General features: G+C 45.7%; 1 pseudogene; it reads right to left on the reverse strand.

Moving 5' to 3' along the window:
- Positions 1-8,732: 8,732 nt before the first annotated feature.
- Positions 8,733-21,529, reverse strand: LOC144329765 (non-histone chromosomal protein HMG-14 pseudogene; annotated as a pseudogene).
- Between the last annotated feature and the right edge of the window lie 1,573 nt (positions 21,530-23,102).

A 23,102-nucleotide genomic window follows, 5' to 3' on the forward strand; every position in this document is an offset into this window, starting at 1 on the left:
TGGGTGACAGACAGAGACTCCATCTCAAAAATAGATAGATAGATAGATAGATAGATAGATAGATAGATAGATAGATGATATTCAAATTTTAACAATTGTCTCAACAACATCTTTTGTAGCATTTTTTTTTCCCTAATCCTGCTTCCAGTTCAAGATCCCCACTGCACTTAGCTGTCATGTCTTTGTGAGTCTCCTTTCTCCTAGAAGACTTGCTTGGCCTTTTTCCTTCAGGACATTGACATTTTGGAAGAGCCCAGGCAGACATTTTGTAGACTGTTAATTCAATTCGAATTTGATTGTTTCTTCATGGTTAGATTCAGGTTAGGGCATATTGGCAGGAATGCTACAGAAGTGATATAGCTCCCGGGCATATTCAATTCTGGCAGGAGAAGCTTGGAAGAAATCAGTTTAAATTATTCTCCCTGGAGTTCTCCTTCCCTTCCCCCATTTGAGCAAATAGGAGATCCTGGCCTCCTTACCTCAGGGGAGATTTGAGGCAGGGCAGGAGTGGTAGCTCCCTCCAGGCCCCTTCCTGGGTTTTATTTCCAAAAGCACAGGCTTATTGAGATTAGATGGAGGGACTTTGAAGGAAGCAGAGGAGGGAAAAGAATTGTCTCAGACCCAAAGGAAATTCCTCCAGGGTAGAGACAAGAGAGACAAGTGTGTGATTCCCACTAGGAAACAGGGCGAGCATCCTATTCGCTGGCAGAGCTCATGAGGTGGCAGGACCTCAGAGGGAAGCACTGCGCGAAGGCCCAGGCAGGCTGCATCCTAGGCCTGGGCCCCAGACTTCACAAAGACTCCTGCGCTCCCAGTAGAAGAAAGCCCAACAGAGCGGGCAGCCCTGAAGCACGGTGCAGACTAATACAGTGGGGGCCTGCTGACTGCAGCATGGGGGCCTCGCCAGTGCCTGGCCCCAAGAATGGCCAGAACCTCTGTGCTCCCCTGGACAGCAGCACAGCCCTAGCGATGACTGCCCAGCAGTCACTGGACTCGAAGGTTAAATTAAGTGTATTTAAGAAAAGCAAACATGGTTGGGCAAGGTGGCTCACACCTGTAATCCTAGTACTTTGGGAGGCCAAGCTGAGAGGATCACTTGAGCCCAGGAGCTAGAGACCAGCCTGGGCAACATGGTAAGACTCTGTCTCTACAAAACTGTAAAAATTAGCCAAGTGTGGTGGTGCAAGTCTGTGGTCCCAGCTACTCAGGAAGCTGAGGTGGGAGGATCGCTTGAGTCCAGGAGGTTGGCGTTGCAGTGAGCCATGGTTGTGCCACTGTACTCCCACGTGGGCAACACAGCGAGACCTTGTCTCAAAAAAAGAAGAAGAAGAAAAAAAGCAAAGCAAAGGAAATGAACTGTTTATCTTATCCCCAAATTTATGGCTGAAATTCAGGCCTGCTGAACATACCCTCACTGCAGCCCCTCTACCAGGTGTGGACCCGGCCTTACAGAGTTCATTCCGAGGCTGGGATTTCATGCAGAAAACTAGTTGCAAAAGGTGCTGAAGGGGCTGGGGGAGCACAAGGGAGAAGAAGATCGTCCAGACATCAGGATGCGGGCAACCTGACCGGCCAGCACGGCACTGGTCTGTTGGAGGCTTTGCCACTGTGCTGACGGGGCTGCGCGGGGTCCTGATCGGGAACCAGGAGCCCACATCCTCTGGCTGCTGCCATGGCCAGAGGCCCCTTCAAGAGGCAGGAGGCCACAGAGCCTCATTTCTTCTTCCTGCTTTCAGCTTCTATCAGTGCCTCTCGCAGGCAGACCCCCAGCAGAAGCAGCTGGCAGAAGGAGGGTCTTGGAAATGTACTCTGGCCTCTGCCTCCACTGCTGCGCCCCAGGCCTGCAACACCGAGGACTCTGCAGAAGAGGGGTGAAGGACCTCTGGCCCCTCCACACACACCCGCTGCCATCTGGTCCTTGGCCCTTTGCCTTGGCTGCCAGGAGACCACCCTCCAGTCAGCCTCTCACTTGCAGTGGAGGATGTAAATGTTAACCAAAACCAATGGAAAAGAATGGAATATGAGCCACACCTGTGCAGGTGGCGGCTGGCTCTGGGTCACACATGGCCAAGGCTGGCCTTACTATTCACTTTGTCAGCTGTGGAATCCATGGTTAGGAAAACCTGATGCTTTATTTTGTTTCTTTAGCAACCATTCAGGATGACTTCCTTACATTTTTTCAAGTTCGATTTGTTCTATATTTCCTAGGAGATAGAGCAGAAATATTTGACTCGAGTGCTACACAAAACAGGAAATTGCATTTCACCGGGTTTTATGATTGCTGGTTCCCTTTAGCTCCTAGTGCACTTGCAAGTCAAATGCCTGCCTTTGAACAAGTGGCAAATTTAGCGGTAATTCAGAGACATTTATTGACAGCCTGCTGCTACTGGCCTGACCCTAATAATTTAAAAAGAAAAGGAAAGAAGAGAAATAGAAAAGAATGTCAGAGTCCTCATCTTTAAGTAGCTTACAGTTTTGTTTAGGAATGAGGCTTCTGCACATGCAACTTGAAGAAACAAATAGATACAGTATAATATATTCTACAGTGTTGAAGTCTGTGCTGCAGATTCTAAGGATGACAGAACAGCCGTCTCTAAAGGGATTGTATTTCGAAGGCAAAGGAGAGGGCAGGACAAGTTCCTAGCATGAAGAACTCTGACAGTGAAAGAGAGAAGTGAGTGGGCAGTAAGATTGCCCAGCTGCCTGAGGGAAATGCGGGTCATATGCTTGAGGGTCTCGAACATCAGTTTGAGGAAACTGAACTTCATTCTAAAATAGCCAAAATGTGGTCACGAAAGCAATGACAATTATAAACCATGTTGTCATCATTCTGGTTTTATAAAATAATCACATATAAGCAGCCTAAAAGATGCAATATTTTAAATAACCTGACTCTTAAGTAATCACTTCAGTTCTGTAAGACTAATAATTAGGTTTTTATAAAATACTGATCATTAGGTATCAGAGAGCAAATATTTTATCTTATACCTCAATGTATTTTTTTCTCCTAAAATACAAAGTATAAATATTCCTTACTCTGTGACTCCAGTTGATTCCTGAGTAGGGGAAGTGAGATTAGATAGAGAGGGATACTGTGCTGTCCATTTCTATGTGGCCCCTGAATTCTTGAGTTAGGAAAGCAAGGGATTCAAGCCCTAACTCAAAAATGTATTCCATTGTCTTCTGTCCCTGAATGCATATAGGGAGGGTTAAGAAAGCAAAGCTGGTCTATACCAAACTTGCCAGGGCTCCTTCCCTCCTTCCATTCCCAACCCCCGTTTCCTCCCTGCTCCCCAGGGCCTGATCCAACCCAAGGCCCCAATCCAGGTCAGCATCTTCTATCACCTGCTCTTAGGTGGGGAAGTTGATAATCCAGCCTTCAAGCCCACGTGCTACTCAGGCACGCGCATGCGTGCGCACGTACACACGTACATACGCACGCGCGCGCATACACACAGCGGCACACTCATTCTGTTGTTAACTTTGAGAAGAGTCCCTCTAGTGGCCACCTGTACACCACACTGTGGGACCGGATGCCTCTGGATGGCTGACGTTGGTAGGTTACCTCACAGTGGCTACACTGGTTTTCCGAGTGGGAGAGGTGGGAGAGGAAATGAAGAGGTTGGCTTTAGCCAGATTGTGAAGGGCTTTTGTGGCTGGACTAAAGACTTTGTCCTTTCCCTTATAGCAATGTGAGATGTTAGGCACCCAAAGTTTTAGAGGAGACAGTGAAGTGATCAGTTCTCAATTTTATAAAGGCAATGCTTGCCTTCAGTACTTGGGTGACTATCAGACAGTAAATGATGATAATAAAGTAGCTAGCTTAAGACATAAAAAATAAGCCATAAAAAATAAATAAAAAATAAATAGGTCCGGGCACGGTGGCTCAGGCCTGTAATCCCAGCATTCTGGGAGGCCGAGGCGGGCAGATCACGAGGTCAGGAGTTCAAGACCAGCCTGACTTAACATGGTGAAACCCTGTCTCTACTAAAAATACAAAAATCAGCCAGGTGTGGTGGCGGGCACCTGTAATCCTAGCTACTCAGGAGGCTGGGGCAGGGGAATCACTTGAACTCAGGAGGTGGAGGTTGCAGTCAGCCGAGATCGCACCACTGCACTCCAGCCTGGGCGACAGAGCAAGACTCCATCTCAAAAAATAAAAATAAAATAAAATAAATGGAAACATCTTTGTATGTGCCTGGCTCAGTGCAAAGCTGAGAGGAAGGTGCTGCACCTCCTCGTTTACCAGGCTGAGGGGGGTAGGTACAGAAATTGGCATAAGGCCTCTTAAAACGCAGCGCTCCCCACTGCCTCCTCAATCCCCAGGGACAGCACGTCTCCTTCTCCCTCATCACTCTCCCACGGTTTCAGACAGGGACATCTGTCTAAATGGAGATCAAGGACAATTGAAAAGGGAAGAAAAGAGGAAGTTACCACCAAAAAACACTATAAGGACCATATCAGTTAGGATTAGTAAGTTCATCTCAGAGTAAAAATTCCAAAATAACAATGGCTTTAGCAGATATAATCACTTTTATTTTTGTGGGATTTTTTTTTCTCTTTTTCATGTAAAAGTCTAGGGGCAAGCAGTTCAGGGCTGGATTGTGGCTCTGTCCTTCCCAGTTCTCAGGAAACCAGTCCATTTCCACCACTATTCTGCTGTCCCTAGAAAGTAGTTCTTATCTTCATGGTCCAAAATGGATGCCAGAACCCCAGCCATCACATCTATGTTCCAGGCAACAAGGTAAAAGGAAGATCAAAGAGAAGGGGAGGAGCACATGCTAGCACATTTTAAGGAAGTGTTCTATAAGCTGGAACAGCAATTCTGCTTACACGTCATTGTCCAGGCCTTAATCACATGACCCCACTAAGTGCAAGGGAGGTTGGGAAATTCTGGAAGCCAAATGATAAAATATGTCTGTTGGGAAGAGGATGGTGGGTTTCTTTAAGTCCCAGCCAGTGACCTTATCTTCTTCTTACCTTTTCTGTCCCTAATGCCCATTGTCTGCTGCCTGTGTCCCAAGCTCGTGTTGTGCCAGCGCTCCACAACCCACTTCTTCCAATGTGTTCTGCAGATAAACAAGACTGTTGCTGCTGTATATTTACTGCTAGGGGCTCAAGTGCAGGAGGTACCTTTAGAATAAGACTTTTATGTTCTAGAATGGGGGTTGGCAAACATTTTCTATGAAGAGCCAGATAGAAAATAGTTTTGCCTTTGTGGCCCATGCAGTCTCTGTTGCAACAATGTACTCAGCTCTGCCATGGCAGAGTGAAAGCAGTCATAGACACTATGGAAACAAATGAGTGTGGTGTAGTCCAATAAAACTTTATTTGGGGACATTGAAATTTGAATGACATATAATTTCCATATGTCATGAAATGTTATGTTTTTGGTTATTTTTCAACGATTTAAAAATGTGGCCCGGGCGTGGTGGCTCACACCTGTAATCCCAACACTTTGGGAGGCTGAGGCAGGTGGATCATTTGAGATCAGGTGTTCTAGACCAGCCTGGCCAACGTGGCGAAACCCCATCTCTACTAAAAATTAAAAAAAGAAATTAGCCGGGTTTGCGGCACGTGCCTGTAATCCCAGCTGCTTAGGAGGCTGAGACAGGAGAATCGCTTGAACCCGGGAGGCAGAGGTTGCAGTGAGCTGAGATCGTGCCACGGGACTTTAACCTGGGTGACAAATGAAACTCCACCTCAAAACAATAAATAAATAAATAATAAAAATGTAAAAACTGTTCAGTTTTGACCCATGAACTGTAGTTTACCAAGCCCTGCCCTAAAAGACGAAGGCGTAGGATAATCATTATAAATGTCTTAGATATATGATATTGTAAACGACTAGTGGTAGTGCTGAGCTAAGTCCTGTACACAACCCTCCCAGTAACCCATGCGTAGATAGCATCTGATTTTATAGATGAGGAAACTGAGACCCAGAGAGGCTAATTAACTTACCTAAGATCACACAGCCAGTAAGTGATCAAGCCTCATGCAGAGTGTGTGTCAAGTCACAGCACTGTGTCAAACTGACAAAGCTGTGGAACCTGCATGGGAGGCTGGAAGGAAAGATTGAAAGAACAATCAGGGAATATCCTACAAAGGCTCAAGGAGACACAGAGGCAGGTGCCTGCCCAGAGCAACTTGGTGGTAAAGAGTAGACTCTAGGTCAGAAGCCAGGTTCAAATCCCCACTCCACCATCTATTAGCTGTGTGGACTTAAGCACGTCACAGGACCTCTCTGAGCCTTATTTCTCTCATCTGAAAAATAAGGATAATGATATTACTTGCTTCATGGAGTTGCTTGGAGTGAAGTGCTTAGCTGGCACCTGGCACAGAGTCACTGTTTTTGTTGTCAAATAGAGGTCCAAGGAGTTTACTGTAGGATGAGGGACAAGCTGTGTCCTTACTGTGAGGAGGCAGGAGAAAGGGGCTTTGGGAATGGCATTGCTATTTCAGGAAGTATTCAAATACCTAAAGAGCAACTCTTGGGCCTATGCTGGATGGGAGGAAAGAACCCGAGAAATTGAACTTGCGGCTTTGGGCTTTCACACCATGCACTGGACTGAGGGTGGAGAGGGTTGGAGAAGAGAGAACAAGACCCCACCCAAGGGAGCTGCCTAGCTTGTGGGAAGATGAAACGCTTAGATTTGAAAACTAAGAGATCAGGTGCAAAGCTGTATTTCGTTACCTCCTGCCTCCAGCCCTGCTCAGCCACAATCACAAAGACACTGTTCAGGAAATGAAACCCCCTAAACACAGCAGGCAGGACACTAGGAGCTCCAGCTCAACCAGATCAGGTCTTGAGAAGAACAGGTTTTGAGATTGATTACACAACAGAATCCCTGGGCAGCTTGTTCTCAAATATAGATAGCTGGGCCTCACCCTCTTAGAGATTTCTATTCAGTAGGTATGGGGAGGGTCCCAGGAGTATGCATCTTAAAACTTTTTTAAACAACATTTTATTTGGAGATAATCATAGGTTTACATGCAATTGTAAAAAAATAATACAGAAAGATCCTGCAGGCCTTTCACCTACCCTTCCCCAGTGGTAACACCTTGCATGACTATAGTACAGTATCATATCCAGAAAATCAACATTGATAAAAATCCAGCAACTTTATTCAGGTTTTACCAGGTTTAACATGAACTCATATGTGTGTGTCCTTAGTTCTGTGTGATTTTATCACATGTACAGATTCATGTAACCGCCACACAGTGAAGACAGTCAGTTCCATCACCCAGATCTCTTGTGCTACCTTGTATATCTGAAGCCATTCCCTTCCTCCGTAACTCCTGGCAACCACTAACTTTTTCTAAGACAAATATTTTTAGTAGCCTTTCCAGGTAACTATGGACATTCTTTGATACTCTATCAGTAGTGCCTCTCTCTCTCCTTTTTTTTTCAGACAGTCTCCCTCTGTTGCCAAGGCTGTAGTGCAGGGCTGTGATCATGGCCCACTGTGGTCTTGAACTCCTGGGCTCAAGCCATCCTCCCATCTCAGCCTCCACCTCCCCATAAGTAGCTGGGACTACAGGTGTGCACCACCACACCTGGCCAATTTTTAAGTTTTCTGTGGAGACAGGGTCCCACTATGATGCCCAGGTCGGCCTCAGATTTCTGGGCTCAAGCAATCCGCCCACCTCGGCCACTCAAAGTGTTGGGATTACAGGCATGAGCCACCACGCTTTGTTTATTGTTGTTGTTTATCTCCAGAGATAATTACTTTGCATAACTGAAACTGTGTATCTTTTGACCAACACTTCCCCAATCCCCCTGCCCACAGCCCCTGGCAACCACCATTCTCCTCTCTGCTACTGTGTGTGACTACCTTAGAGTTCACATTCCAGGGGGCACGCAGGATCTCTGGCTTGCTTATTATTTCACTTAGCAGCATAATATCCTCCAGACTCATCCATGGTTGCTGCAAATGCAATATTTCCTTCTTTTTAAAGGCTGGATAGTATTCCAGCATGCATATATACCACATTTTCTTTATCTGTTTATCTATTGATGGACACTTAGCTTGATTCATGTCTTGGCAGCTGTGGCTATGTGCTGCCATCAACACAGGCATGCAGCTATTTCTTCGAGATTGAGATTTCACAGGAATATGAATTTTAACAAACACACCCGGTGATTCTGATACACGCCAAGGTTTAAGAAGCATGATGGGGCTGGGCACGGTGGCTCATGCCTGTAATCCCAGGACTTTGGAAGGCCAAGGCAGGCGGATCACAAGGTCAGGAGATCGACACCATCCTGACTAACATGGTGAAACCCCATCTCTACTAAAAATACAAAAAATTAGCCGGCCATGGTGGCGGGTGCCTGTAGTCCCAGCTACTCGGGAGGCTGAGGCAGGAGAATAGCGCGAACTCAGGAGGCGGAGCTTGCAGTGAGCTGAGATCGCGCCACTGCACTCCAGGCTGGGCGATAGAGTGAGACTCCATCTCAAAAAAAGAGGTGGTAGGGAACAGTGGTGGAGACCCTATAACCTTGGTGGAAATGGGAGCCTGTTGCGAAGATTAAACTGCAACTGGGCTTCCAGAGAATCACGAAATAAATGTTGACTTTGTTTTTAATCTTCCAAACCCCAGTTAAATTCAACAAAACCGATTGAGAGTAAAAACGGGTGTAACAGAAAAGACCCTGATCTAAGCAGGCTCTTGAGCCAGAAGCAGGAACAAGGAGGCTGTAGGGCAGCTGTCTGGGTAGGGAAAACGTGTTACTCATCCCCTGCTGTGGGGACACCAAAGCTCTGCAGATCAACTGTCCCAGCCTCATCTGAGGAGAGGAGCAAGGGTGCGGGACTCAGGTGGGAGGGCCCAGGGACGCCTGCCTCAACAGCACAGTGGGGTGAACCTGAGGGACAGACTAGCCCTTTGCTCCCCTGCGGCAGGCAGCTAATGAAGTTTTCTAAACCAGTTTACTGGGCCGCAGATATTGTCATCCATGGAGAACTCGAATTGTCAGAATCACCAAAGATTCTAAAACACAGATGGTGGTGGTTCAGTGGGCTCCACTGGACTCCTCCTCTTCTGACGCTCCGAGGCAAAGGTCCTTTTCCTGATTTCAGGAAAGGTGGCAAGAGCGGCCACAAGGAAATCATGTGAGCAGGGAGAGAATCATGGCAGTTCGGGGTGAGAACACTGACTCCTGCGGATTAGAGGGCCACGTGACGGTAATGGCCAGCCTTAGGGCTGGTGGGCAAGGGTCTGTGGTGGGGTGGACCCCACCTGGGCTTGCATGCTGACCCCGAGAGGCAGCAAGAGAAAGCAGAAGTAGTTTTCTGCCTGCAGTGGAGGATCAGGTAGTGCCTTTCCCTGCTGCTTCCTTCTTGGGGCCCTGAGATCCTATTCTCCCTGCAAGGAAACAAAAAGGCAATTAAATGAGTGGGACTAGAAAAGACTGACAGGGGCCGGGCGCGGTGGCTCACGCCTGTAATCCCAGCACTTTGGGAGGCCGAGGCGGGCGGATCACAAGGTCAGGAGATCGAGACCACAGTGAAACCCCGTCTCTACTAAAAATACAAAAAATTAGCCGGGCGCGGTGGCGGGTGCCTGTAGTCCCAGCTACTCAGGAGGCTGAGGCAGGAGAATGGCGTGAACCCAGGAGGCGGAGCTTGCAGTGAGCCGATATCGCGCCACTGCACTCCAGCCTGGGCAACAGCGTGAGACTCCGTCTCAAAAAAAAAAAAAAAGAAAAGAAAAGACTGACAGGAGGCCGGACGCGATGGCTCACACCTGTAATCCTGGCACTTTGGGAGGCAAAGGCAGGTAGATCACCTGAGGTCAGGAGTTCGAGACCAGTCTAGCCAACATGGTGAAACCCCGTCTCTACTAAAAATACAAAAATTAGGGCGTGGTGGCGAGTGCCTGTAAGCCCAGCTACTTGGGAGGCTGAGGCAGGAGAATCACTTGAACCCAGAAGGCAGAGGTTTCAGTGAGCTGAGATCACACCACTGCGCTCCAGCCTGGACCACAGAGTGAGACTCCATCTCGAAGAAAGAAAAGACTGACAGAGAAACAAATGGGAAAACACAGAGGAAGAAAGTCTATACTACGCAAGAGCCACAGAGAAAATAAGAGTAGAAACGGGAGTGGGGGTAAAGAAAAGGGAGATGTGAGCAGACACAGGGAAAAGGAGAAGAGGACAAGTCCACTTTAGAAAGAGCAAGAAAGCTGGTCAGAGCCAGAGCACTGTCTCGGCTTCTGAATCATGTGGCCTGTCCATGGGCTCTCTGACCCGGCAGGGCCTTCCCTGGGGCCAGGCAGGCTGAAAGCAGGCCCGTGGTCTTCCCCAGAAGGTGAAAGCTTTAGACATGGGGACAAGAAGACAAGGAGAGGAAGCCATTGGAGCAGCAGAGAAGGGGGTGGAGGAAGGTTATCCTCCCTCATGATGGGGAACACGCAGTGGACAATGGGGATAACAGCACCCACTCTAAGGTTATTGAGAATAAAACAAGACAAGGCCTGTGCAGTAGCTACCTCAGCAGCATCCCCCAAGGACTGTTCTGAGAACAGTGATGACAGCCTGCACCATCCAGGGGATCGTGGGGACAGTATGGAGTTGATCCCAGAAGCATATAAGGGGCAGTCAAGATTGACTAGCTGTAGAAAGAAGAGCAGAAAGAGGCCAGGGGTGGTAGCTCATGCCTGTAATCCCAGCACTTTGGGAGGGTGAGGTGGGTGAGTCACCTGAGGTCAGGAGTTGGAGACCAGCCTGGCCAACATAGTGAAACCTCGTCTCTACTAAAAATACAAAAATTTGCCAGGTGTGGCACACCTATAATCCCAGTTTCTCAGGAGGCTGAGGCAGGAGAATCACTTGAACTCAGGAGGTGGAATTTGCAGTGAGCCAAGATCACACCACTGCACTCCAGCCTGGGTGACAGAGCAAGACTCCATCTCAAAAAAAAAAAAAAAGAAAAGAAAAGAAAAGAAAAGAAAAGAAAGAAAGAAGAGCCGGGCGCGGTGGCTCACGCCTGTAATCCCAGCACTTTGGGAGGCCGAGGCGGGCGGATCACAAGGTCAGGAGATCGAGACCATGGTGAAACCCCGTCTCTACTAAAAATAGAAAAAATTAGCTGGGCGCAGTGGCGGGCGCCTGTAGTCCCAGCTACTGGGGAGGCTGAGGCAGGAGAATGGCGTGAACCCGGGAGGCGGAGCTTGCAGTGAGCCGAGATAGCGCCACTGCACTCCAGCCTGGGCGACAGAGCAAGACTCCTTCTCAAAAAAAAAAAAAAAAAAAAAAAAAAGAAGAGCAGAAGGAAGACCCAGAGTCTGTTCCTGGATTTCTGTTTTGGGTAACTAGTGGGTGATCATACAGGGAATAAAGGAAATGTGGATTCTGGGGAGGAAATCAGTTGTTTCATATTATTAACATTTATATCTGGGCAGAAAAGTATAATGGGCCAATAAACATGAACATATGCTCCTCCTCACCAGTAACTAAAGAATGAAAATGAAAACAAAATCCTTATTTATCGGAATGGGATACAAAATTGAAAATATCCAGTACTGGCAAGGATACAACAGGCATTCTCATACATAGTTGATGGAAGTATAATGTATAAAACCATTTTGGGGAACAATTTGGAAAGACTTATCTAAAATGTTAATTGTGCTTTCTGTTTGATCCCATCATTCCCCTTTAAGGAATTTATTCTAGAGCTTCCGAAGTTAAAAGCACAAGGCTATTCCCTGCAGCTTGTTTGTATTAGCAAGAACACCTCAATTCCTCCACGATCCAACCATGTGATCTTGGGCAAATTACTTACCCTGCCTGTGCATCAGTTTCCCCTCTTGTAAAATTGGCACACACACACACAAATAGCACTTAGATCATTCATTTGTTAGGATTAAATGAGGAAATGCAAGACAAGCACTTAGCATGGAGCCTGAGCTGTGATCGGCGCCCAGCTAAGGTTAGCATTCCTATTCCTCTTGCTAGCAGCAGGGGTTCCTGATGGTGCATTAGTGGAGGGACTCTTAGGGAGGAGGGAATAGCTGGGCTTTGGGGGAGCACTGCTGCATGAAGCTGAAAGCCCAGAGCAGACGGGAGAGAAGATGAGTCTGCTTCTAAAGTGCCCACTTCAATCACAGCAGGGAAGGAAGCAGGAGATTCAGAGACAGTCTGGAGAGATGTGTAACAACAGTAGATGAAAAGGAGAGGTAGCTGGGATTCTTTGTTTTTTGATTGGGGAAATCTATAAACCAATGAGCCTCAAGGTTCCTGCGGAAAAGTCGCCAGCCTGGCCCAGCCCCAGAGTCTGGGGGCGGATTATTTAGCGCTCCCTTGCTGCAGAAGTGCACCTGGGCTTCCAGAACAAGCAGGGGTGAGGAGTGAGGGTGGCAAAAGAATGGCTGGTCTGGAACTTTGTGGCCTCACAGTGCTGGGAACCCAGTTCAATCGTTCTGGGATGACTTTGGGAGCACACAGTGCCTTGGTCTCCTCGGTAGGAACGGGTCTGTGGCGTCATGAACCTGACTTTGTTCTCAGCAGCTGTGTCACATGGGATAATCCGTTGTCTGTACTTGAATTGGGTGGGCACAGCTCTTTTGCATTCTATCTGCCCACTTTTCTTACTGTCACTGCTCATGGGCTCAGAACTGCAAAGATGTTCTGGGCCTGAGCATCTCTTCCCCTCGATCCCACCAAACCTCCATGCTGTGTAGGGAATCTGGAACAGAGTTGAAGGAGTAAGCAGACAAGTGCATTTTGTGTGCTTACAAATAGCTCTTGAAATTTCACCCTTAGAGAGTCCTATGTTTTGGGATTCCGCAAGTATTCCTGACAAGTATGTTAACATTCATCAATTCACATCTGTGTGCAAATACATGTAATCCTACTGAATTTCCCTCGGAGCCGTGATTGGTTTAGAAAGACAGAGGTTTCATGAGGTGGATGGAGAAGAAGAGGGCAACTTCAGAACTCATGCCATTCACCAGAGGAAGGCAGGACTCAGTTTCATGATGAGGTAGGGGTTCTCTTTTTCTTTTCTTTTTTTTTTTTTTTTTTTTTGAGATGGAGTTTCACTCTTGTCGCCCAGGATGAAGCGCAGTGGCTCCATCTGGGCACACTGCAACCTCCGCCTCCTGGGTTCAAGCAATTCTCATGCCTCAACCTCCCAATTAGCTGGGATTACAAGCACCCTTCAGCTAATTTTTGTATTTCTAATAGAGGCGGGGTTTCACCATGTTGGCCAGGCTGGTCTCAAACTCCTGACTTCAGGTGATCTGCCCGCCCCAGCCTCCCAAAGTGGTGTGAGCCACTGTGCCCGGCCCTCTGACTCTTGAAAAGCCCTGGAACCTGGAGCAGGAGAGAGAGTCTCCAAAATAAACCTGACCAGCTCTACAGGGTGGTGGAATTCTGGTAGAATGCAGAGATCATATGGCTAGGTATGGAAGATCTGCATTCCTGTCTCAACTTTGCAACTTAATAGTTCCATGGACCCAATTCCCCATAGCTAATCTCTCTTCCCTAGGTTATAAAGGAGTTGGTCATGCCTGCCCCAGAATTTGTTTGAATGTGACTGTGTTTTGAAAAATATTCCCACTGCCACCTAAGCTCAAGCACATTTTTTATCATTACTATTGGAAACATCCCACGAGGGCTGGCCTCAGGCAGGTCAATGTGGGAGCATGTTCTGGACGGCTGAGGCCGGCTGGCTGGCAGCCTTGGCTTTAGGTCTCTCAGAGTCACTCACAGAAGCACTGAAATGACCCACTCATCTTTGTTGAGATCTAAACCTTAAACAGAACAAGTCTAATTGACAGCAAGCTTCCTTCAAGGAATTTCAATGAACAATTCAGGGCCTGCTCATGCTGGGATAAGATGGACAAAGAACTCTGGGTTTGTGCTTCTGCCCTGGGGAGTGCCTCTGCCAGGGCAGGCAGCCAGGGCCTGTGCCTAGGTCTCTCTACTAAACTTCTTTCTCTTGGGCTGGGCCACAGAGCCCTGATTCACCCCACAGCAGCTCCCAGCCCTGCCAAGAAAGTGTGGGATGGGGCCTGCACTGAGTGCAGAGTGAAGCAGGTGCCCAGTGGGCACAATGTTGCGTGTGCAATAAAGAAATTGTATAGGACTGCCCCTGCTCATGTGGATGGGAGAGAAGATGTAGGCACACAGTGGGGGCAATGCCCACTAGCATTTCATAAGTGCAGTGGTGGTAGGGGTGGGAAGAGCCCTGACCCCAAGTTAGACATGAGTTCAAGTCCTTATTCTGCCACCTTCAACCTTTCTCAGTCTCAGTTTCCTCGTCTGTAAAAGCAAGGATGAGACTACCAGAGCTCTCTGGCCCATGGTTGTTGTGAAGCGTTCTTGGTATTATGACGCACTGTACAAAAAACCTGTCATTATTAATGATGCATTATCAGCATTAATGATACATTGCTAATGATTCAAGTGCTGGAGGGACCACAGTAGAGGTGATGAGATTTGTGTGGCAGTTTGATGATCATGAAGCCTATTGGTAAATGTTATGAAGATTTTTAGATACAAACGACTGCTTGGCTTTACTTCTTATCATAGAAGTCAGAGCTAGGAAAAGAGAGATTAATCATCTAATTCAAGCACCTTATTTTACAGACAAGCCGACAGAGGTAGAGCCTAGAGACGCCATTTGATTTCTGTTTGCTTTATGCCATGCTTCTGGCACAGACTAGATGCCCAATGCTTGTGCTCAGTACTAGTTGTTGTTGTTGTTGTTTTGGAGACAGAGTCTCACTCTGGCTGGAGTGCCGTGGTACAATCTGGGCTCACTGTAACTTCTACCTCCCAGGTTCAAGCAATTCTTGTGCCTCAGCCTCCCGAGTAGCTGGGATTAGAGGCACGTGTCACCACACCCAGCTAATTTTTGTATTTTTAGTAGAGACAGGGTTTTACCATGCTGCTCTCAGTCTGATCTCGAACTCCTGGGCTCAGGCAATCCGCCCCCCTCGGCCTCCCAAAGCACTAGGATTACAGGCACGAACAACTGCGCTTGGCCATTGTGCTTAGTACTTAATGAGACAGAACTGAATTAATTCCCCCACCTAAGGCTTAGTGAGTGCAGGACTGGGACTCTATGACACTGCATGGTGAGATGGAAGGAGAAAAAAATAGGACCTGAGATCGACGTGCACATGCACTTTTTCAACAGTCCTCAAAGCATCTGAAATACTTGAAGTACCTTTTAGATAACATAATTCAACTGCATTATTCTATAAGTAATAAAATGATATAATTATGTCTATGTGTACATACATAGTTTTTGGCAAGGGGAGGTGATGAGGAAAGAGTAAAGTGATTGTAATTCCTGCTGGTTACACATCCTGAACTGTAAATTTTCATGTATTTTAGTTTAGAGGTAACTCCTTCTCTTGCTGTTGAAAAAAAAATCCTCAATTTAAAATTAAATAGTTTCTTATAAATATGATATACACACACAGGTACATACATATATACATTTGTATGTATGTATCTATCTAGTCTACATATAATTTGCTTTCTTTTAAACTACAAAAAACTGTCCTTCCTAGCTGCATAATTAACACTGAGTTTTACCGCAGTGCTTCAACATCCTTGGCCTGGCTACTTCCTCAAATGACCTAGATCTGTTTTGATCTCTGGATAGGGATAGCATGCTGCCTAGGGAAGATTCTGTATTAGAAATTATTCAGGAGGTCTGGCTGCTTGTCAAAAGTCTTCTGCTCTTTACTACGGACCTTGGTTTTCTCCTTGGGGTTGGGGCAGGCGGGGAACACGTGAACTAGTGTTACTTTACAAACATGTATGTAATCGGGCTTATGATTTGACAGCAACTTTCTAAGTGCTTGCAAATATGAACTTATTTAATCCTCATAACCACCCCATGAGTTGCCATTATTACCCCTTATTTAATAGATGAGGCTAAATAATTTATTTAAATTCTGCAATAATTTAGGAACCCTTGGAAAAACCCTCTGCTAAAACTAACACCACTCTTTTTTCTTTCTTTCTTTTTTCTTGGTGTAGTTGGCAGGATTTAATACCACTCTTCAATGAAAAAGGAAACTTATCTGATGGCTCTTTCTAGTAGTAGATACTCTTAACTTTGGTGGGGGGTCATATACCCCTTGAAGAATTAGATGAGGCTAGGCGTGGCAGCTCACGTCTGTAATTCCAGCACTTTGGGAGGCAGAGGAGAGAGGATCACATGAGGTCAGGAGTTTGAGACCAACCCGGCCAATATGGTGAAACCCCCATCTCTACTCAAAATACAAAAATTAGCCAGGTGTGGTAGCGGGCACCTGTAATCCCAGCTACTTGGGAAGCTGGGGCAGGAGAATCACTTGAACCTGGGAGGCAGAAGTTGCAGTGAGCCGAGATCATGCCATTGCACTCCAGCCTGAAAGACAAGAGGGAAAGTTGTCTCAAAAAAAAAAAAAAAAAAAAGAATCTGATGAAAGTTTTAGATCCCTTACTTGGAAAATACACCTTCATTGACAAATTAATTTGTATCCCAAAGTCATCTGTAGAATCCAAATGAGAAACAGTTATTATAGTAGAGGAATGCATCAGCACCCTCTGGGAGGAATTACAGCTTCTCTCCATGTGAACTCCAAACCATAGAGAGGGAGAGATTCTGGAATCTGCCTTATGCTCTGGGTGCGACATGCCCCTTCTTTTTCAATTATTCTAGATTAGAAATCATCTGGACAAACGAATAGCCATAGTGGTTATGAAAGGTGAGATTCGTGAGTACTTTCACATTCTGCATTATATATTTTTGCAAATATTTTCCTATAAGCATGTATTACTATTATAATCAGACACAATATAAAGAAGAAAACCAAAGTCTGCATTACAGACAATCATAGATTTGCAAAATTTTGTGCATACAAGGAAATTCACTGCTGTTTTGCTTGCAGTTCTCCTACATGGCCTCAGTAGAGGAGAGGCTAACTCAACTATGGTGCCTCCTTCACTGGATTGCTGTGTGGCTGCTAAAACACCTGCAGGGTACCTGTGAATGTGCCGAGAGAGCCTCAGATACATTGTTAGGAGAATAAGGCAAGATGTAAAATGGTGTAGAGGGTACTACAATTTTGTGGAGGGAAGAAAAAGGAATATTAGTTGATGCATCGAATACCTTTAGGAGGACCAGAAAAACCTGGCAAGAGTGATTGTCTCTAGAAGGTCTGAGCAGTAAGGGAGGCTTGCTGTTCACTCTGTACCCTTTCATACCTTTGAAATTTGTTCAATTTATGAATTACCTATTCAATAAATAGATAAAAATTTGTAAAAAGAAAGAGACTTTAAATGTCATTGAGAATCATCTCCCTGTTATCTAAGAGTTTTCTTCCTACCATAGAACCCTGCGTAGTCTGTCCTTTTTGCCTGGAGCACCCTTCTATACCCCAACCCAGCCTGCGGATCTCAGCTCAGTTGAGGGTTTCTCATCAAGGATATCTCCGGCCTCCTGTGATAGGTCAAACACCCTTTTATCTGCTCTTGTAACATCCAATGGGCCTTTCCATCAAACACTTTCCCAGTTGCAGTTTTACATACACTCCTGTGATTGTTCGATTCATGTTTGTCTCTCCCCAGGAGGTATAAGCTACATGAGAGAAGGGTCTTTGATTTTGCTCACCACTATATCCATAAAATTTGGAACACACGAATGTACTTGGTGCACTGGTATGGAGTAGGGTAAATAGTGAATGAATAGGGGGGTATACGTGCCAGTCACCACCTCTACTACTGGTCATCAGGCCTGTTCTTATTTATTATTAAAAAATTAATTTAAAAAATTTTATCTATTTATTTATTTATTTTGAGACCATGTTATGAAACTGGCTAATTTTTATTTTTTGTTTCTTTTTTGTTTGTTTGTTTGTTTGTTTCAGATGGAGTCTTGCTCTGTCTCCCAGGCTGGAGTGCAGTGACGTGATCTCAGCTCACCGCAACCTCCGCCTCCTGGGTTCAAGCAATTCTCCTGCCTCAGCCTCCCAAATAGCTGGGATTACAGACACATGCCACCATGCCCAGCTTATTTTTATATTTTCAGTTGAGACAGGGTTTTGCTATGTTGCCCAGGCTGATGTCAAACTCCTGGGCTCAAGTGGTCCACCTACCTCAGCCTCCCAAGGCGTGAGCCACTGCGCCAGACCAGCCTGCTCTTTTTCTTTTTTTAGAGACAGAGTCTCTCGCTAGGCTGGAGTGCGGTAGCGTGATCTTGGCTCACTGCAGCCTCAAACTCCTGGGCTCAACTGATCCTCCCACCTCTGCCCCTCAAAGTGCTGGGGTCTCAGGCATGAGCCACAGTGCCAAGCCAGGCCTGTTGTTAAACATCTGAGAAGCAGGATCTCACAACTCCCTTGAGCTGTCCATTGCACCTTTAAATTCCTCTCACTGTTGTTAATTTCAGCTCATACTGAGCTAAACTGAGTCTTTGTGGCTTTCACCCACTGGATTTAATTCCACCTCAGTAACACAGAGAGCAGGACTAATCCTCTTTCATATGATTACTTTTAAAATATTTGAGCATATAGAGTTTCCTTTTTACCTAACTATGAATCTTACATTCTTTCTGCCACTACTAACTGACTGAAAGCCATTACTAACTCTCCTTGAGAGTGGGGAAGGTGTCACCTACATTTCTGTTATCTGTAGCCCTCAGCTCTGGGTTTGGCTTAGTATATGTTGTTTGGATAGAATCATTTTTTATATGGCATCTTTTGTATTACTTACCCTGAACATGTTCCACTTTGCCTCTTAAAATATTGGCCAAAATGCTGGACAAATATCATAACTTCAGTCTCCCCAGTGCACCTTATTTCCATTGTCCGTAACTCTAGTAATGCCAGCTAAGATCCCATGAGCTTTGGGGGCAGCCACTGATGACACATAGTCAGCCTTGTTCATGCTGCTCTCCTTCTTTCTGTTGTTCAGAGCTCCTGTTTCTACCCTAGAGCATTACTGTATGTTGGCCCTTATGTATAAAAATCCTGCACTTGACTGCTCCCAGGCTCATTAGAATGGCTAATGTTACAATGTTGACTTGTTTTTCAGACTCTCCAAAGCCAGACCAACAGCTTCATGAAATACCGTGAGTTCCACACCAAGAATGACATCACCTTTAAAAAAAAATAGGTCCACTTGGACCTACATGCCACGGCAAATACTATTTGGGGCTGACCCACAATGGTTCCCTCTACAACACCTTTACTCAGTGAGTATCTCCAGAGACGAAAGGAAAACTTGAAGGTTTGAGCTTCAAGTGAGAGTTTTTTTAAAGGCCCAGCCTCTTTACTCATCAACCCTGCTGCTCAGAACTCTGATGAGACCCATTCTCGAGAGCTCTCATAATGCTGAATCTAAGCTCTCAGCATCAGATGACTCCTGGGTAATGTGAGCACGGGCACATCATTGCTAATGTGCGCAGTGCTTGGCAGAACGCCACAAGGCCGATATGTCGAGTGTAGCTTCTCAGTCTCTTAGCCAAGATCAACCGCAGAACCAGTCAATCTCCAACATCGTAATAACTCCTCTGTGGGGAACATGGGGAACATAACCTGACCTGGTAAGGGGACAGATGCAGTGATTTAGTTTCTTTTTCCCATATTCAGCTTTCATGAGCCATATGACAAATGAGCAGAGGATCAGAGCATGCTGGGAACTAATGAACCAGAGGGAAAAATTCATTTAATGACTTAAGTGTGTTTTATCTAATGTGAAATGTAGGTCAATTCACTATAAATTTATTCATAGGGATTATTTGTCCTTAGCCTGATTACATGACATGTGCTGCAAGATTCAGCCCTGTGAAAAACAGAACAGGCCCTGCCTGTCTGTGTCCATCCTTACCTTCCCCCAGCATCCCTTCCCCTCACACACACACACAGGGTGGCAGGAATCTAGCAACATCCATCAGTGCTTGTCTCAACAGATAAGACTGATTTCAAACTATTCAAAACACTGATTTGGGGCTGTTCATTTTATTTTTTCAGACGGGGTCTCACTCTGTCTCTCAGGCTGCAGTGCAGTGGCACAGTCATAGTTCACTGCAGCCTCAACCTCCTGGGCTCAAGAGATCCTCCCACCTCAGCCTCCCAATAGCTGAGACTACAGGTGCACCCCACTACACCTAGCTAATTTTATTTTTTTCTTTCATAATTGAGATTTTATTGATTGACGATCAGTACAGACAATTCTTAACATACGCAACAAAAATCTAAAAAGCCATGAATTGTAATTCATTTTTAAAGTTATTCCAGTGACTTCCCAGCTTGAAATTCCGAAGCAAATTTTCCTTAAGAGGCTATCAGGTACCAGTATCTTCACATGTTGATAACCTGTTACATACATCCCACTAATTCACAATTGGAATAGCGTGTACACTACATATTCAAATTTTTAATCTTTCACAGTACAGTAACAAAGGTATTAGGAAATCAGGACTACCACAACCAAAGTTGCAGATTGCACATAATTCTCACAGGGAGAGCCGTAAAAAAAGAGTAGTTTTCTTTAGGAAGCAATTCTACTAAAAAACAACATGGGAATAGAAGTAATTTAAAATGTTCAAGACATTAAATGCAGGACTGACTACATATTGCCATTTAATATGCTTTGTATTATAGGATATGAAAACTAACCCCCCATCTATGGAAAGTTAAGCTGACACCAGAGACAGTCAAAGCTTCCCATAATTCAATATCCCACACTATTTTCTGGTTGTACCAAAAAATTAACAACCAGCAAATGATTTCACCTCTTAAAAAAAAAACATTTACACTTAAAAAATGGGATGAGATGGGATTCCCTCCTTCTCAAAAATGTTTCTAGAGCTACTAAAAAGCTTGTATTTACAAAATAGTTGATAAAAATATTCCTCTGGATTGTACCAGAAGGGAGACAGAGACCACTGATAAGACATGGTGGCCGGGCGCGGTGGCTCAAGCCTGTAATCCCAGCACTTTGGGAGGTCGAGGCGGGCGGATCACAAGATCAGGAGATCGAGACCACAGTGAAACCCCGTCTCTACTAAAAATACAAAAAATTAGCCGGGCGCGGTGGCGGGCGCCTGTAGTCCCAGCTACTCAGGAGGCTGAGGCAGGAGAATGGCGGGAACCCGGGAGGCGGAGCTTGCAGTGAGCCGAGATCGCGCCACTGCACTCCAGCCTGGGCAACAGCGTGAGACTCCGTCTCAAAAAAAAAAAAAAAAAAAAAAAAAAAGACATGGTGTATGGTGTTCATCAGACTCGGCTTCCTTCTCTCCTGCTTCATCAGGGAGGCTGGACTCTCCTCAGTTTTCATTTCACTGTTTTCTGCAGGTAAATCTTCTTTAGTTTCTTGGTTAGCCACTTCAGCCTGTTTTCCTTTTGCTCCCCTTTTCCCTTTTGTTTGCATTTTTTTATCTGAAGATTTCTCCTTCGCTGCTGCCTTTTTTGGCTTCGCTTCCACTTTTGCAGGAGGTTTAGCTGACAACCGCGCTGATCTCCTCTTGGGCTCTTCCTTGGCAGCCCCGTAGGTGGAGCTGACCTTCCTCTTGGGCATCCTGGTGGCGAGGAGGGCACGTGCCGTGCCGGGTGCCTGCGGGCCGTGGCGCACCAAGAGCCTTCTCGAAGCTGGGCTGCCTGTCCGCTGCCACTTCTCCCTCCGCGCGAGCTGCTGAGACCCACAGCGACGGTGGTGGGAGAACGGAATGGAACTGGATCGGGAGCCCGCCTCCTAATTTTCTAATTTTTGTAAAGATGGGGTTTTGCCATGTTGTCCAGGCTGGTCTCAAACTCCTGGGCTCAAGCTATCCTCTTGCCTTGGCCTCCCAAAGTGCTGGGATTGTAGGCTTGAACAACCATGCCCGTTTTATTACATTTTTGGAAACACTTGGAAAAATCTAAAGGCTGGACACCTACACAGAAATTCAGATGTATTGCTGAGTAGAGTCCAAAAGAAAAATTAGACAAGAAGGAGAGAATTTCATCACTCTGTTGGTCCAGCCAGGTATGTGTCACCAGAGAGACAAATTTATCAAACTCAACAACCAGGGAATGAGTCTTGGGTGGTTTGGCTAGCAATGGTTTCTCAACTCTAAGAAACCCAAGATAACAATCTTAGGGTACTTGTCATCACCGTCATTGTTGTTATTATTTTTTAAAATGCAAATTAGTAACTGAACAGGTCAGCTTGCATTCATGTCCCGTTAGCTTCCTTAGCTTCATTACCTCTTAGAATAAAAAAGAATGTTCAGTCCTTGGTCCTAAAAGATAGGGGTCATAAAGCAATTTGAAAGAAGATTTGAACAAAGGCTTAAAAAAAGACATCGATTCAAAATAGATGCCCACAAGATCATATTTGGGGAGGAAAAATGTGTGAGGACCTAGTTCACATCGGTATAATTTGTGATTTACTGCAGCAATGTGAAAATCTTATCATCAAAAATCATCTTTCTGACTCAGAGAAGAGAATAATGAAAGTGTAAGCTTCTTTTTCTTTTCTAAGTTTAGCATTGATTTTAGAAGAAACATATAGGGAAATACTAAGAAACATTAACTTTTTTTTTTGAGACGGAGTCTTGCTCTGTCTCCAGGCTGGAGTGCAATAGCGTGATCTCGGCTCACTGCAGCCTCCACCTCCTGGGTTCAAGTGATTCTCCCGCCTCAGCCTCCCGAGTAGCTGGGATTACAGGCGCATGCCACCACGCCTGGCTAATTTTTTTTTTGTATTTTTAGTAGAGACAGGGGTTTCACCATGTTGGCCAGGATAGTCTTGATCTCTTGACCTTGTGATCCACCTACCTCGGCCCCGCAAAGTGCTGGGATTACAGGCTTGAGCCACCGCACCCAGCCAGGAGCACTAACTTAACATTGAGCACCTAGCAAGTAAAGCCAAATGTCGTACTTTTTCCCATGCCAATTTCATCTCCAAAACAAAGAACAGGATAATCTTTTCATAATTCTGTAAATTCTAATGCGTTTTACAAGGGAAAACAAAGAATGCACCTTTTTTTTTTTTTGAGCCTGTTACCCAGGCTGGAGTGCGGTGGCACAATCACTGCTCACTACAGCCTTGAACTCCTGACCTCAAGCAATCCTCCCACTTCAGGCTCCTAAGTAGCTGGTACTACAGG

The sequence above is a fragment of the Macaca mulatta genome, chromosome 7 (assembly GCF_049350105.2).
Source record: "Macaca mulatta isolate MMU2019108-1 chromosome 7, T2T-MMU8v2.0, whole genome shotgun sequence".
NCBI classification, from domain to species: Eukaryota; Metazoa; Chordata; class Mammalia; order Primates; family Cercopithecidae; genus Macaca; species Macaca mulatta.